Below are 15,374 nucleotides of genomic sequence, written 5' to 3'. Positions count from 1 at the left end.
ACTAAAGCATTCAAGGAATAAATCTATAGCGGGTACCCATTCACCTCACCTAGGTCTAGTGCAGCGCAATGTGGGTAAATTTATTGCTGAAGGAAAACACGCCATGGCTGGGATTCGAACCCACGTCCTTCTGAGTGAAAGACGAGATTCATAACCACTAGACCACGACGCGTCGAGGACGCCCCTACATTTCACCGGAAGTAACCGGTAACGCTACACCGTCATGACCATGCATGGACGATTCCGTGTGATTTTAAAGCACTGAATAATATTCGGTAATCAAAATACCCGTCAAAATAACGCCACATGTTTGCCTAGCAAAGTATGAATTTCAGCGACATACAGGAGCTATTTAAACCAAGTAAAGATTGGATACAAGGAAATTTATACTGCGGTGTGCATTCTTAACCACGCTACACGACGATAACAACATTGGAAAAGAAAACGTCATAAAATAGGAAAATAATTTTTTTTATTACATAAAACTTTATTTGAATATTCGCGCCACTTACACTATATATGATACTTTAATTATGACAAAAAATATTTGTCCTTGTCGTTGTTCCTCTATCGCTCTTCTTCTTTTTCTTCGTCTTATTCTATTTCTTCTTTTCCTTCCCGTTCATCTTTTCCTAATCATTCATTCTTCCTCATGTTCCTTCATTCACCTTTATCTTCTTATTTCATTCAACCTCATCTATTATTATACACGTATATATGTATATATAGATATATACATATTATATAGGCCTAAGATCAATCACCAAAAAACAGGCAATATCATTGCAAGGCATACTAATAAACATAATAAACAAACATATCGTCAATATGAAAGAATGCATTATATAAAATGACATTTATATATTCTGCTTTCGGGATGTTATATAATTCATGAAGAAAGCAACAACAACAAATAGACAGAGAGAGAGGGGGAAGAGAAAGGGAAAAGTGATGATGAAAACGAGGACGGAGAAGGGAGAGAAAGAAATGATAGAAGATGGAGAGAGAAAAAGACGGTAAAACAGTTCAATATTTTGGTATTACTTTTAATAGCATTCACGTTGCTAGACAACAATGACCTAACGCTGGACACGGAATGTCTTAAGTTAAAGTGCCCAGAGATCACGATTTTTTGTCCAAAATAAAAAAAAGGTATATTTCCTTGCTTTGAAATCATATCAAATCTTGGGATCTTAATTTGTGATGGATCGATATGATTCTGACGCCTGCGACCATTTGCAAAATTATCTGTAAAAAAATCCCTAAAATGTAGTGAGAACGAAAAAAATGATTTTAACAATGGATTAAGTTACATTAAAACAATGCAACAGTACAACTTCTTAATTAAATGAACAATAAATAATGAATAACATTCAAAATAAAATAATAGAACGTACGAGGAAATTGTGTTTAATGAACCCGATTTCCCTTTGGGATTTCCACTAACCAAAATCTGACAAATGCAAGCTTTTTATAATGCCAAGTGTTATAGGCAGATCTAAAGCTCACGGACAAAAAATGCCATAACCTAATTACATGTACTTTGCATACTTCATTCTATGATGTGCATCCAACATTGTGTTTCCTGTATAGTAACGTGAATCAATTATATATCAGTAAGCAATTATTATAAAATTAAATATTACTTTTTATTCAATTAATATTTCAGAATAATGTTTCACAGTAGTACATGCTGTATTATCTGTTATGTCCATTTGGTACAAAATCTAAGATTCTAAATATCATTACTATTTATTTTTTTTACGAAGTTCTTAATTTCTCTTCTTTTTCTTCATAAAGGAGACGAGTTTCCTGTCATTTTACCATGTGTTGTCTCTATGATTTGTTATGTGTTAGGTGCTGGAGCCTGGCGAGTACACATGTCGTTAAAAGGAATGTGGAGGCATGTTTTTGCTGCTGTCTCGGGCATTCCTCCTAGTTTCATTGTTGCTTTTCAGGCTCTAGTACCTTACACAAATTTAAGTTCTTTTCATAATGTTATGTTAAGCATTCAGTCCGTCATGGGTATTTAATTTCTTCCCAGTGCTCCTCTTTCTTTCTTTGATCTTGCCTGACGTTACATACTTGTTAACAATGTTTTTTTAATGTGTTTTATTTGAATTTTAATAACATGTAATTGTATATACCGGAATGTGCAATACTCTCAATGTTTTTTTTTATGAGGGCTTGCATGCCTCTAAGCAATAGTACTGAATTTTACTTTTGCGAGCTCTGGCCCATGGATAAACAATTTTTTTGGGGGGTGATGAAATAATAATGATAATAATAATAATAATATGGCAATTGCTAAAATCAGGCGGCGGATAGAATCTAAAAGTAGGGGGCACAGTCAAAAAGTGCACCATTTCTTTCGAAATGGGCACTATCTTAAACATTGCCGGACGCAGATTTTTTTTTCGCTGGGGGGGGCATGCGTAAACTTTTTCGAAAAAAAAAACTCACATGACTCATGAAACCTTAGGCACGTAGGATTATTTTTACAAGTTTAATTTTTTTTATTTTTCACTTGCAGAAGGAAGCAGAACGGCGCTAAATAAAGAAACCCGGTGCCCGTCGGCATGAAAAGAGTGGTTTCAGGACAACTTATCTGATATAAAGAACTTGTAAGAAGGCAAAGGGGCACTTGTTAATGGCATAAACAGAATCCTTCTAAGGAAAAAGGGGCACAGAATACGTTCGTGGGGGCACTTTTCTTAGGTAAAAAGGGGCACTGAACTGAGAAAGGGCACCTAAAAGGAGGCAAAGGGGCACTTGCTAATGGCATATCGGGTGAAAGGGGCACAGGACATAATCGTGAGGGGCACTTTTCTTGGGTAAAAAGCGGCGCTGATTCGAGAAAGAGACTTACAAGAATTATGCAAAGGAGCACTTGCTCAGACATAAAACGGGTCTTTCTCAAGTAAAAGGGGCACAGAACACGTTTGTGAGGGGGAATTTCGGGGGAAAATTTGGCACTGATGCGAGATACATTTTGCTCACACATAAAACGGGTACTTCTTAGATGAAAGGGCACAGAACACGTCTTGGGGGCAATTTTGTTGAAAAAAGGGCACTTACGAGAAAGGGCACTTGGGAACACCTAAAATGGGTCCTTTTCTAAAGGAGGCGCAGCACAAGTTAGTGGGGTGGCATTTTTATTGCGTAATAAAGGGCGCCTTTTCATTGCTTCAAAAATTCGGTGGGGGGACACTGTGCCCCCGGCCTCCAGGATCGCTGCCCCTGGGTAAAATCTCATTTGGCACATGTTTCAAGCTCTTCCTCCTCAGGACACACTGCAGCTTTGTGTTGTGGCAGTATTATAACTACAAGCAAACCAAAATCTATCGCTCATGTGCAAAGACTTTGTACGTCTTTGGCACAAGAGTACCATAGCAGTGTCCGAAGCCGAAGTCGCCACAATCGCCTTCCGGAAGATGAAAGCGAAATCGCTGCATGAGAGTTGTTGCAAAGAGGAAAAGCTCCATCCGGGCGAGTTGCTCACCAAGACACACACGTCGACCTATAACGACATAAAATTATCTCTTGAGAGACAAAAACAAATTTTCATATTTTTAATGTCAGTATTGTACACTTACAGTCCCCTGGCCAGTTGTGAAACGTCATTAACTCTGTTACACAACCTGCCATGATAGCCGATAGTTAAACAAAATGCTTTAACTTCTCGGTTGATATATTATACTTTGGGATGTAGATTATTTGACGATGATTAGCAACCCCGGGGTCGCGACACAATAACACTGTGTGAAATACTTTAATGAGATTAGTATTACCCTTAATATAGGCAGGACAACAAGAATTTCAAAATGTGTTTGTTGTCCCCAAGAATGATATCAAAAAATTTCTTAATATCTAATTTGTCATGTGAAACCACTTAAAACTTACGTAAAATTCATTTAAACTGCAAAAAAGAGCAGTTTCATAGCACCAACATGGGTCGAAAAAGTCATAGACATCGCGGGTCCCTGTTAATACACTGTCCTTACTATCGATAGTTTAAACGATCACGATGTGCTCGCTAAATGCGCGCGCCCGTCGGCGTCTGCTAGCCGTCCTCTGCTGTGACTCTCAAATAGCCCCGCATGTGCGATTTTTAGTCAGATCGTCCCATATGCTGTTTTTCATGTTAGTACATAGATGCGTGCGCGTTTTTTGCGGACGCAGATCATGTACCCATCTCCGTCGTCTGCTACGGCTCTCTATATCAGTCCCAACTTGTGAAATGTGTTTTCTGGTGTATTTTCATTTGGTCTACATGCAGTTTGCCCACTTGTTATTTGGTCTAATGCCAAATGGGCTAAACCCATTTGGTCAACTAAATTGCCATTTGGTCTACACTTGGTCTAATTCTCATTTAGTGAAATGTCCAGTTGGTCTAATTTCAGCATAACCTACATAAATTATATATTTGTTTACTTTGTCAAATACTGGTACATAAAATTGGCTTTATATCATGCAGTTCCACATTGTAAATATGTATATTCATTTGGTTCACATGCAATTTGCCCACTTCTCATTTAGTCTAATGCCGAATGGGCTAAACCCATTTGGTCTACACTTGGTCTAATTCTCATTTTGTGAAATGTCCAGTTGGTCTAATTTCAGCACAACCTAGGCTACTTAATTATATTTTTTAACTTATATACATATATTTTAGTCTTTATACATATACCAAATGGGCTTGACCCATTTGGTTTAAAAAAAATTCTAATTGCCATTTGGTCTACACTTTGTCTAATTTACATTTGGTCTACACTACACTTGATCTAATTTTGAGTCCAGTCCAGGGTCTAATTTCAACATGACCTACATCATTATGATTTTATACTTTGTGAAATATATATTTTTTTCTTTATATAATTTCATTTCACCTTATAGTTTTAGCATTGGTTTCCAAATAAATAATATTTGAACAGTGGCATAATCATGATAATGGAGCCAAAAGTTTTGAAAGGTGTATCGGGTAAATTTATAAAGTTGCAAGCAGAAGCAAACAACAAAAAAATGTTGAAGCGGGGGGGGGGCGGTGTTAATTAATTTCCTTTTATTTTCCAATGCCAGATCAATCTTTGTTTTTGCTTGCTAAATTTTTTAAAAATTATATGTTCTGTTCTATCTACAATTTTTACTAATGATCCTTTTTTTACTTATTTTTTTTCAGACACATTCGCACCCGAACCGACTCTACAAGGGAAGAGAAGGAATTATTGAACCCCTTGAGAATATACAGGTCAAGGGCTGTAATAGTATACAGGGGCACTTCCTGGGAGTTTAATTTCATTTTAATTATGTGTTTTCAGGATTTTTTTAGGATATCTAACATTGCAGTGAAAATTATTGCCCCTGCTGATAGTTTTTCAGCTGTGCATGCCCCTCCTTAATTTCAGTGAATAAGGTGTGGCACTGCCCTCTATGATTCATTTTGAATTTTAATGGGCTCCAAAATGCAGTAATTTATAAATGATAGCATAATCTTATTTTGATAAAGCATTTTACTTAACGGGGGGGGGGGTGAATTTGACTACTAAACCAGCCCCCCATGTCAAGGATTAAATTTTTGGAAAAAAAAGCATATATAAAATAGATATAGTTATTGCATATCAGAATATTATTTTTTCTTGATGTTTTCTCAATAACTCTAAGCTGTTATTGATGAATTCTTTCTTGAAACAAAAATAAGCAATTTATCCAAACATGTCAGTTTCATTTTGTAGACATACGCATTGAATTTACCAATTCAGAATATAAGGTATGCAATCTTTCATAAATGTTGATTTTTATCACTGGTGGATCTGGGGGAGGGCACATCTAGCTCAACCCCCCCCCCCCCTTGAGAGCTACAGTCAAGATGTAATGAAAATACGCAATTTTCATCAAAGAATCCCCCCTCCCCGTAAGGCCCTTTTTTGCTTGACAAATTTTCATCCTGAAAATGTGCCCCCCCCCCCCAGGATAAATCCTGGATCCACCACCCCTGGTTTTGATTAAGTTTACATGTATTTTCATTTTGAAAAAAAAAAATTCCTAGAGATTTATAAACAGCATGATTTACACTGAGCATTTCATACACTGTGCAGAAGAAATATTATCTTGAGAAATTTGGTTATTAAATTATGGAAGATATCTTTTGGAAATGAAATTACTTTATTGCAGTTATGTCTTACATTGTATTGTCATTTTACTTGATAGAAATTCATTATTTTTTATAACCATGACAGTGTTATAAATTCATATTTGCTAAATTGTAATAATCATTTTGATGTTCCTTCATCTTCATGAAAGTATGAATTCTAGTCATCTGCTTCAGTCTGCCCAATGAAATGGTTACAAAGGGCCTAAGCATCGATCCCTTGTCATTTTTCAATAATTAGTTAAGTCAGTAGTCAAGTAAGGGGTCAGACAGTTTGGCTGTATTATATTTGTTTAATTGTCTTACTAGTGTCAATTTACTAAACTTTTTCTGCTTGTGATTGAACCACCAAATTGCCAGATAGTACCATTTTGTTGGGCAGACATTAATATTGACTAGAGGAATTACTTTCCAAACCAACCTAAAGATAATATGATACTTCATGTATTACAGGGTATATTGCCTCCATTCCATTGTTGGGATGTATGCTATGGGCTGGGTAATATTATCTAACTTGTCCTCGAATAATCATTCTCTATAACAAGTTCACAGACAAACGGAGATTCCACTTCAGCAACTCTCAGTTGAACATCAACATTCCTGGCATTGGTAGGGGAAGCCAAAAATTTTAGGGGGAACCGCCAAAATCTTTTGACCCCCCCCCCCCGAAAAAAAAAAAGATAGTGACCAAATAATATCTTGGGGGGGGGGACACAGGAAACAAAATTGAAAATTGACAAGCCAAAAAAATTAAAAAATAAGGTTATCAACAAAAAATTGAGGGGGATGGAATCGTCCCCTCCCCACCTCAAATTTAGGGGGATACTCCCCCCCACTTCCGCCGCCTATGATTCCTGGTGCTTGGAGATCTGCGAAAGGCATGCTATAACATCCACTTAAGTTCCATTTCCTTTCATGTTTTTTCCTCTTCTTAGTGAGCATCTCCAAGTGTTCATATTTTTTTCAGTGTCCTTTTTTAGATTTATCAAACTCAGTTTTATTACCTGATAAAATTCTATCCCAAGAATTGAACACTTTGATCAAATTTGGAAGTTCAACTTAATGTAACTGACAATATATAACTGAAAATAGAAAATAAAAGGCAAAATAATAATTATGAGAAAAATAATAAAGAAACAGTTACTCAAATCAAATTCACTCAAAACCATACACTAATGTACTCTCCTCAAAATCAGTTCTCACTTTTAGGTATTGATCATTCATTCAGTCAATAAAATAATAAAAACAGAGACAGGAGGTCCTCCTCAAAATAAACACAAACAGAGTCTCACATACACACTACACATTAAGAGTAAAATCAGTTTGTATCTTTCGTGGGATTTGTTTTTATGTAAATCTGGATTCTTCTTGTTAGTAGGGCCTTAGGTCACTCTGACTTGAACTTAAAACTTCCAATCTCAAGAAGGCAAGATATCTCAGTAGATAGTCATTGTCAAGATGTTTAGGAGTTCAATCTGGAGGTGAGGTTATCCATGATGGCATCTGATATTCTGGCAGAAAGAATGAGAAATAAAAAAGTGCATAAATACAATTATTTATTTTTTCAATGCAAATTAAATAAACGAGTCATTCAAGATAGTGTGTATTTTTTAGAGGGGGGGGGGGTGATGGCATATTTTAGTCCAAATTATTTTTATCTTAATTTTTTTTCCACTTTGTATTACCATTTATTCAAAAATTGCAATAAACATATTAATATATAAATGAGTTTTAATCTAGTTGGCAAAAGAAAAACCAGTGGCGGCGGCAGTGCAAAGAAAATGCCAGTAAAAGGCAGTAAAGCACTGTGTCTGAGTGACTGACACCACGGCACTGACAGTGAGGTGAATGTTCATTTTCCAGTGCATGCACATTATTGCCCCATCATATTCACTCGTTTTCAGAAAATATTTAGTTATTCCTCATATGACCATGATTATCTCCTTCATGTCATTACTCTGGTGTTTATTCATGATTTTAAATTCAGGAAATCATTTAGCAAACAAAGAAAACAAAGCATTTCTTGACTGTGATTCCGTGTGATTCAAGTTCTATTTCATTTCTGTGTATCACACGTACGCACGTACGTGACGTAATCTTGATCTCTAATCTGCTAATTGTTATGTTAATTAATCATCCCGTGCGCGCGATTAAAATGGCTCGAAATTCGACCAAATTCAAGGGCAGCTCAGCTTGTAAACCTCACTGAGAAGGGCTTCCACAGCCTTTGCGATTCCCCGCGCTGCAATTTAACTGCAAGACACAGAAAGGAAATCAATTCAAGTTTCACAATCAACGGAAAATCCAGAACACTTCGAGACCCATTTTGCAAGAAATACAACTAAATAAGGTAAGAATTGAGAGCAACTCACGACACTTTTGACTTACCGACACTTTCATGGTTATTTTTGGAAGATTTCATAGAATTTGGGGCACGAAAATGACTTCGGTAGCTCGCGAAAGTCCTATGCATTACGATGACATATTTTTCATCGCACGGGAGGACAATCACAAAGAGAAAATATCATATTCATCCGCGCTGACAGGGGCTTAATTTTGACGATATCGCATCGCTATGCGATTTCACTCATTGACAAGCGGACGAAACTTACGTACAAATTTTGAGCACTTCCGCGACAGCGCCATCTAGTGACTACGGCCGTGCCTACTTAATACCGAATGCATTTCCTTCAATTAGAAAAAGATTTGTTTTCTTTCAACAAAGTAATACCGCTTTCAGTAACTCGCTAGTCCGGCTAATTAAGTCGATCGCCCCACCAATGAAAATATTGGGGGGCAAACATATCGTTTTGCTCCCCCCAATAAATTCCGGATGTGTAAAAATAAAATAAGATTGTAATGTTACACAGAAATCGGCAAGCGAAATTGAGATGCACAACTCGTTCTTTATTCAAAATCGTGCTCAAAATGTCCGTTTTTCAGAGTGGAATATAAAAAATTCGAGCTTGCGCTTCGCGCTCGCATCACTTCTTTAGCAATAAACCAATACTTTTCATGATGAAATAGGTGAATAAAATGTCCCGTTTTCAGGTAAACCTCAAAAAACTCCCGATTCGATTTGCAATAATATTTGGTTGGATATATACTTGTTCGTTATTAAAAACGTCCATTAAACTGTCAATTTTTTCATATCAAAATATCAAAATTTTCAGCTCGCGCGCTTCGCGCTTGCGTCTATTGTTCTTTTAATTACCCATCTTATTCTTTGTTACCAAAAATGCTTGGAATATCAAACTTTCAGGTCAGAATATAAAGAAATTTCAGCTCGCTCTCGGCACTCGCATTATCTGCGTATAGTGAGATATATCCTCCTCATGAGTTATAAACAGTCTTAAACAGGTATACCTTTTTCATGTTTTCAGGTCAGTATACGAAAAATTCAAGCTCGCACTTCGCGCTCGCATTATAATTTGTTGGTGAGATATGTGTCTCTTTCTCATAAGTCATATATATATATATTTTTGTGTGTGTGATCGAGCGCCTTTGGAACGTTAATTCATGATTTTGCCCCCCCCCCCCCCCATATGAAAAATGGATCGACGCCCCTGATTTTGATGCTTCTACTTATAGTATCACCAGACAAGCGCCTTCATTATTATGTACCCGAGCTTTTGGATGGGTGATTGTAAAAGTAGCGCCGCTCTGCTTAGTTACTGCATGGACCTAGGTTATGGTTACTGAACGCTTGTGGTGCGGACTATCTTAGTGCGTGTTTTGTGCCGACCAAAAATCATGAGTTACTGAAAACGGTATCAACCGATCATTTTAATCCTTACCTGCACCAAATACAGTGAACGCATCATGCTTGATAACAGTCTTTCCGTCTTCACTCAGGAAGCGATCAGGGTTGAACTCTTCCGGGTTTTCCCATAGATTCGGATCAAGGTGAAGAGCCACGATATTAATCAGAATCATTGTACGCTTAGGAATGGTGTAACCTCTGATCTCGACGTCTTCGGCTGTGGCATGCGGGACTCCAATTGGCGCAACAGGTCGGAACCGAAGGACCTCTGTTATAGTTGCATCAGTATACGGCATATCCTTGCGATCATCAACGCATGGAGCTCTTTCCCTTCCAACAACCCGATCGATCTCTGTTATGATCTGTGATTTGAATTATAAATGTATAACAAATAATGGAAGCTACACCAGTATCAATGGGGAATATTTGTACGGGAGATCACAAATCTACGGGAAAGTCGTGTTTATTCATCACGCAGACCCGTTATCTATACTGAATCATTGGTAAAAAAAATGCCTCCGCTGGGAATCGAACCCGGGTCCCTGGATCTGAACGCGAATGCCTTAACCATTAGACCACAGAGACGACCGGCGGTTAGGCGAGATCGAGTTCAACTAACCGGCATGCAAAAAGGCAAGGAATCAATAAAAAGGTTGGGAATTTGCCTGCCGGCGGAAACTTTTTTTTCATCGTACATGGATTTTGAGCTGGCGTTCCCCTGAACTCATTCTGCACCAATAAGACAAAGAATCAATAATAAGTTTGGAAATTTGCCTGCCGATTAGTTGAACTCGGAATCCGCAATATGCTGCACTCAACACATAAATGGGGACCTGATAGGGTTCATTCTTTCAAACGCGTCAAAAACGTTGTAAAGGGCCGCTGGCAGTAAAGCCGGGGTAATAATTCGAGACTTTTTGAAGTGCAAAGGAACATTATACCACAATGAGAAATGCGTTACTGTGTACAATGTTTTTTTTTCTCTCTCTCTCTCTCGATATATATAGGCCTAGTAATTTAAAAGCCGTTCTCTTCATTTTCTTGGTCAGAAAAGTTAATTTTTGATCACTTATCGAATAAAGTTTCACCATGACGCAAGGCCTGCGGAAAAATCTTTTACTCGGGAGTTAGTTTTTACACGAGGTTGTTTGACAACACAAGAAGCCGAAAGAGAGGAAGACAGAATCTAATAAGAATATTATGAATTACCTTCTCTTGTACATCTGTAATGCTCGCCATTACGAGAATGAACCAAAGCAACGACGACGACGTAGTTTCACTTCCAGCAATGAATAGATCAAAAACACACATCCAGATATCATCTTTGGTTAAATACGATTTGCTTCTCCATTCGACTTTTTCGTTTTCCAATCGTTCCGCCTCCGCTAGGTACATGTCGATGATGTCCCGGATGTCATTGGCATCATAGCTATCCATGTGTTCTTTCACTTCCTTGTTAATGAAGTCCTGTATGAAAGAAATTAATGGGCATGTATTAGTGTAGATGAACGTGTATAGGAAATTTTAATCACATTTACTACAAAGACTTTTCATCTGAAGATATAATTTGGGTCACCCGAAGCATTATAGTATTTGATCAAAGTCCTTACATTTGCTAGTTTGTATCCTACAAATGGAACTCAGTTCGTATGTTCTCGAGACCTATTCCTGTAGTTAAATGGCCTACAGTAGGCCTATACAAGATTGGTGAGACCTGTCGTCTGAACCGTATAATTCAGTTTATATACCTCATACTAAGATCGCTATCTCTCATTGGTCCAAACTGCATCATGTGACGCGGTGCTATTCCGTCTATCTTTGTCTAGGGGTTTGACTTAGTGGCCCGTATTCTGAAGTCAGGTTTAACTTAGACCACGGTCTAAATCTGTGCTAAAATTATGGGAAGCCAAAAGCGTCAAAATTTTCAGTAAGTTGTATGTTTCTGAAGTTTACTGTGCTCTTTTCTGATTCATCGATGGTGAAGACAATCATCTATTTACACTCCCTAGAGAATTATGAATGATTTGAAAGGGAAATGAGCTGAAAATATGATATCTCTACTGTTAGTGATTTATGTAACAACTGGCTCTCCATACTTAAACCACAACTTTAAACGCGAGTTTAAGTTAATCCTGACTTCAGAATACAGGCCACTGCATATTTCTTCTATCAAACCCAAGCCCTCTGATAGTACTCGTAACCCTATCAGGGCGGGGCCACAAGTTGTGTATCCACGCGCGCATCTAGCTGGCTCGAGCATAGAGTTATATATTTAACTCTATGGGCCCGAGCTAAATGGCTGCGCTTTGCTGCGCGGCTGTTGGGTCATGTACGCGCAGCCAACGCAACGGCGCGCTGACCGCAACTGGCCAACATTACTGGAGTTATTGGTTATCCTTGCCAGCATGCAGCAAAGCAACTGGTTTAAATTAAAACTTAAGTGATTTAGCAAATCAAATTGAGATTAGAGTTACATTAGTGGTCCTGAAATTTCATCGATTGCGGGTAGAGTTATGCCTTCTCGATGAGGTATATGACAGTGAAAATTATCACAGTCCTCGGTGCCTTTCATACCCGGCGGATATGAAACGCACCTCGGGAATGATAAATTACAGTCATCGTCAAGCGCAGTCAGTATTTGTATAATGGCATCGTTATCTTACCTTAATGCCCAGAATGTTATCTCTTGGTCCCTTTAGTAACGGAGTCCTTATTATCACCGGGAATCTTCTCATAAGCCCCCGAATGATGGGATTTATCCCGAGTACATTTGTAACGTTCCTCAGCCTCCGAATCATATCAATGAAAATAGGATCATCATACTCTAACCGCCTCCCGAATGTGATAGTGCAGATGATGTTGGAAATAGCTGCATTTGTGAGGTGCGTGGCGTCGAATGCCTCTCCGGACTTTCCAGCAAATGCGTCACAAAGGATGTGTGCTTCTTCTTGTATCCGCGACTCGATTCCCCTCCGACCCATGCCGAAGTTACGAAGAGCAGAGAGACTAAATCGACGGAGTTCCTGCCAGGGTTCCCCTTCACTGAAGGCAATACCCCCTGATTAAAAAAAATAAAACTGCCCTTTAACCACATTGATAAACTTTATTATGGTTCTTTGAATATTTATATTGATAGAACTGAGTGGACATATATATATATAGGATCTCCAAGATTCCAGGTACATTTTAGCGAGACGTTCAATGGCAGGCAATTCAAATTTTTAAAAGACTATGATGATATTTGGATATGTTTGATTATTGTGACAAGAAAATTATGCAATTACCAGTGTAACCCATAGTTTTGGCTAAGAATGGAAGCGTGATTCTGTTGGATGTTACATCAGCTTGTTTTACGATGAGTTCTTTGACAAGACTAGGACTTGAAATCACAGTAAACATTTTTGAGCCGATTCGCAGACAATATATGTCGCCATATCTGAAAAATATAAACAAGTGAAGATTGCGAGGAAATTATTCAGAGCACATAAACATATATGAACTTTTGAACTTGTTACGCCAAGGCAAACAACAATAGCTAAATAAACTTAAAAATGTATTCCTCGAAACATTGATTATCTCATGGTAAGAAGAAACAAACCCTGAAGGTTAATATGCATGTTGCCGTTTAACGATACCGTCTGAGAGAAATGATGAGACTGATGAGGGAACCATTTCTTTGCCATTATGGGAACTACCATGCACATTTAAATCTTAAGTATTAATGAAGCAATTGAAATGTTACAAGCTGGGCCGTCGTTAAGGGGGGGGGGGGGGTACGCGACACAAAAAACAGCTCGCGCTTCGCGCTCGCAAAAATTATTTAGTTCTATGCCCACCCTCTAAGCTCGCTTGTTTACTGTGTTCTTTATTTAAAAAAGTGCTTAACCGTCCTTATTCATGAGTCACTGCAAACAGTTATTAACAGGTTTTTTTTCCAGATCAGTTGAGTTTTCTGGTCGGAAATCTAAATTTTCAAATGGCCCTTCGCCTTCGCAGCAATATTGTTTGGTTGATGCATCCATCCTCTTTTATGGTTATCGAGTGTTCAGGTTGAATTATAAAAAAAAAATCAGCTCGCGCTTCCTCGCTCGCAATTTTGAATTAGTTAGATATGTTTTCTATTCATGGATCACTCTTAAAAGGTCTTTTTGCTTTGCAGGCCAGTATTAAAAAAATTCAATTCCGTTTTTAGCGTTTGGTAACAGGTTCAGCAGGAAATCACAATCAAGGTTTCTATGGTAGATACAATAAGTTGCAATACATGATTAAAAGGATTGGCCAAAGTAACCAGTATGTTGGTCACGGTGAATAAGTGTCCGATCCACAAAAAATATTATTATTATTAACGAAAATTCTGGTAGATTCTAAGCAACAATTTGGTTGATTTTAACCATTTTTGTCGGTTGGACACACATTCACCAACAGATTGCTTACTTTAACCAATTCTTTTTTAACAGCGTAGTTGTACTTATTATGAAACAGGCACCAGAATCGTTCATTCCCAAGTTAACAGACATACAAGACGTTGACAGATGACACGAGTCGAATTTACTTTTAAATCATTTTTGATTCCTCTATGTACATATCCGCAATGAATAAATTTAACTCGCTATCATTCTGATGAAAATTTTAGTTATTATTGAAGGTATTCTCTGATTGTCTCAACTTTACCTTTTACTGAGTTGGATCAAACGCCCGAAACGATCCTTGACTGGAAACAATTCCAGAATAGCATCGAGGGGATGAGGGATGACCCGGTGGACCAGGGGGAAGACGATAGAATAACGTCCAATAGTTGGTACGGATAAACCAGTAAGTTACAAGACACAACAGGGTCGCGGCCAAGAGGTTTGTAACCCCGATGTACTCCACCGCACCCTTGATAAGATTCACTAGAGAAGACATGGTAGTATATTGCTCTCGTCACTGCCTCCAGACTTCTTGTCAAGGCTTTTGAGTTGATCTGTCTACAAAAATGCATACGAAGATTATGCGCCTTTTTAGCCCTATTTCCATAGGTCAGAGAACTTTCATGTACAGGTTATATTCATTTTAGTATTCTATAGGTCAGAGAACTTTCTATAAACAAGTTGGAATGTTAGATGCAATTCAATTCATCTGCTCAGTCTTTGTAAATTTCACTTCTTTGTTTAGCTAGACATGGAGTTGACCTGGATTACATGCTTCAATTCATTGATTCTCTGTATGTTCGGTTACACACACATTGATACACTATACACACTTCTTGCTGATTGGCTATTGATTTCTTTTATGTTTCATGCACTACTTCCTGATTGGTTATCTGATTTATCCTATGTTTCATGTATTTTAGATAGAGTGTGTCCACCCAGAGGACACACTACTTTTTGATTGGTTGATGTTAATGTTAATTGGATGACTACTATGATTTTGGAAGGAAGGCAGAAATAAAATGGGCCATGTGCTCTCAATTCAATTCAATTT

The 15,374-nt window shown here is 37.8% G+C and overlaps 1 pseudogene; it reads right to left on the bottom strand.

Annotated features, from left to right (window-relative positions):
- Nucleotides 1-2,467: 2,467 nt before the first annotated feature.
- Nucleotides 2,468-14,873, bottom strand: LOC121424287 (annotated as a pseudogene).
- Between the last annotated feature and the right edge of the window lie 501 nt (nucleotides 14,874-15,374).

This window comes from Lytechinus variegatus, chromosome 1, assembly GCF_018143015.1.
Source record: "Lytechinus variegatus isolate NC3 chromosome 1, Lvar_3.0, whole genome shotgun sequence".
In the NCBI taxonomy this organism is placed as follows: domain Eukaryota; kingdom Metazoa; phylum Echinodermata; class Echinoidea; order Temnopleuroida; family Toxopneustidae; genus Lytechinus; species Lytechinus variegatus.
Note: the sequence above shows the minus strand (reverse complement) of the source record. Positions and strands in the feature narration are given on the sequence as shown.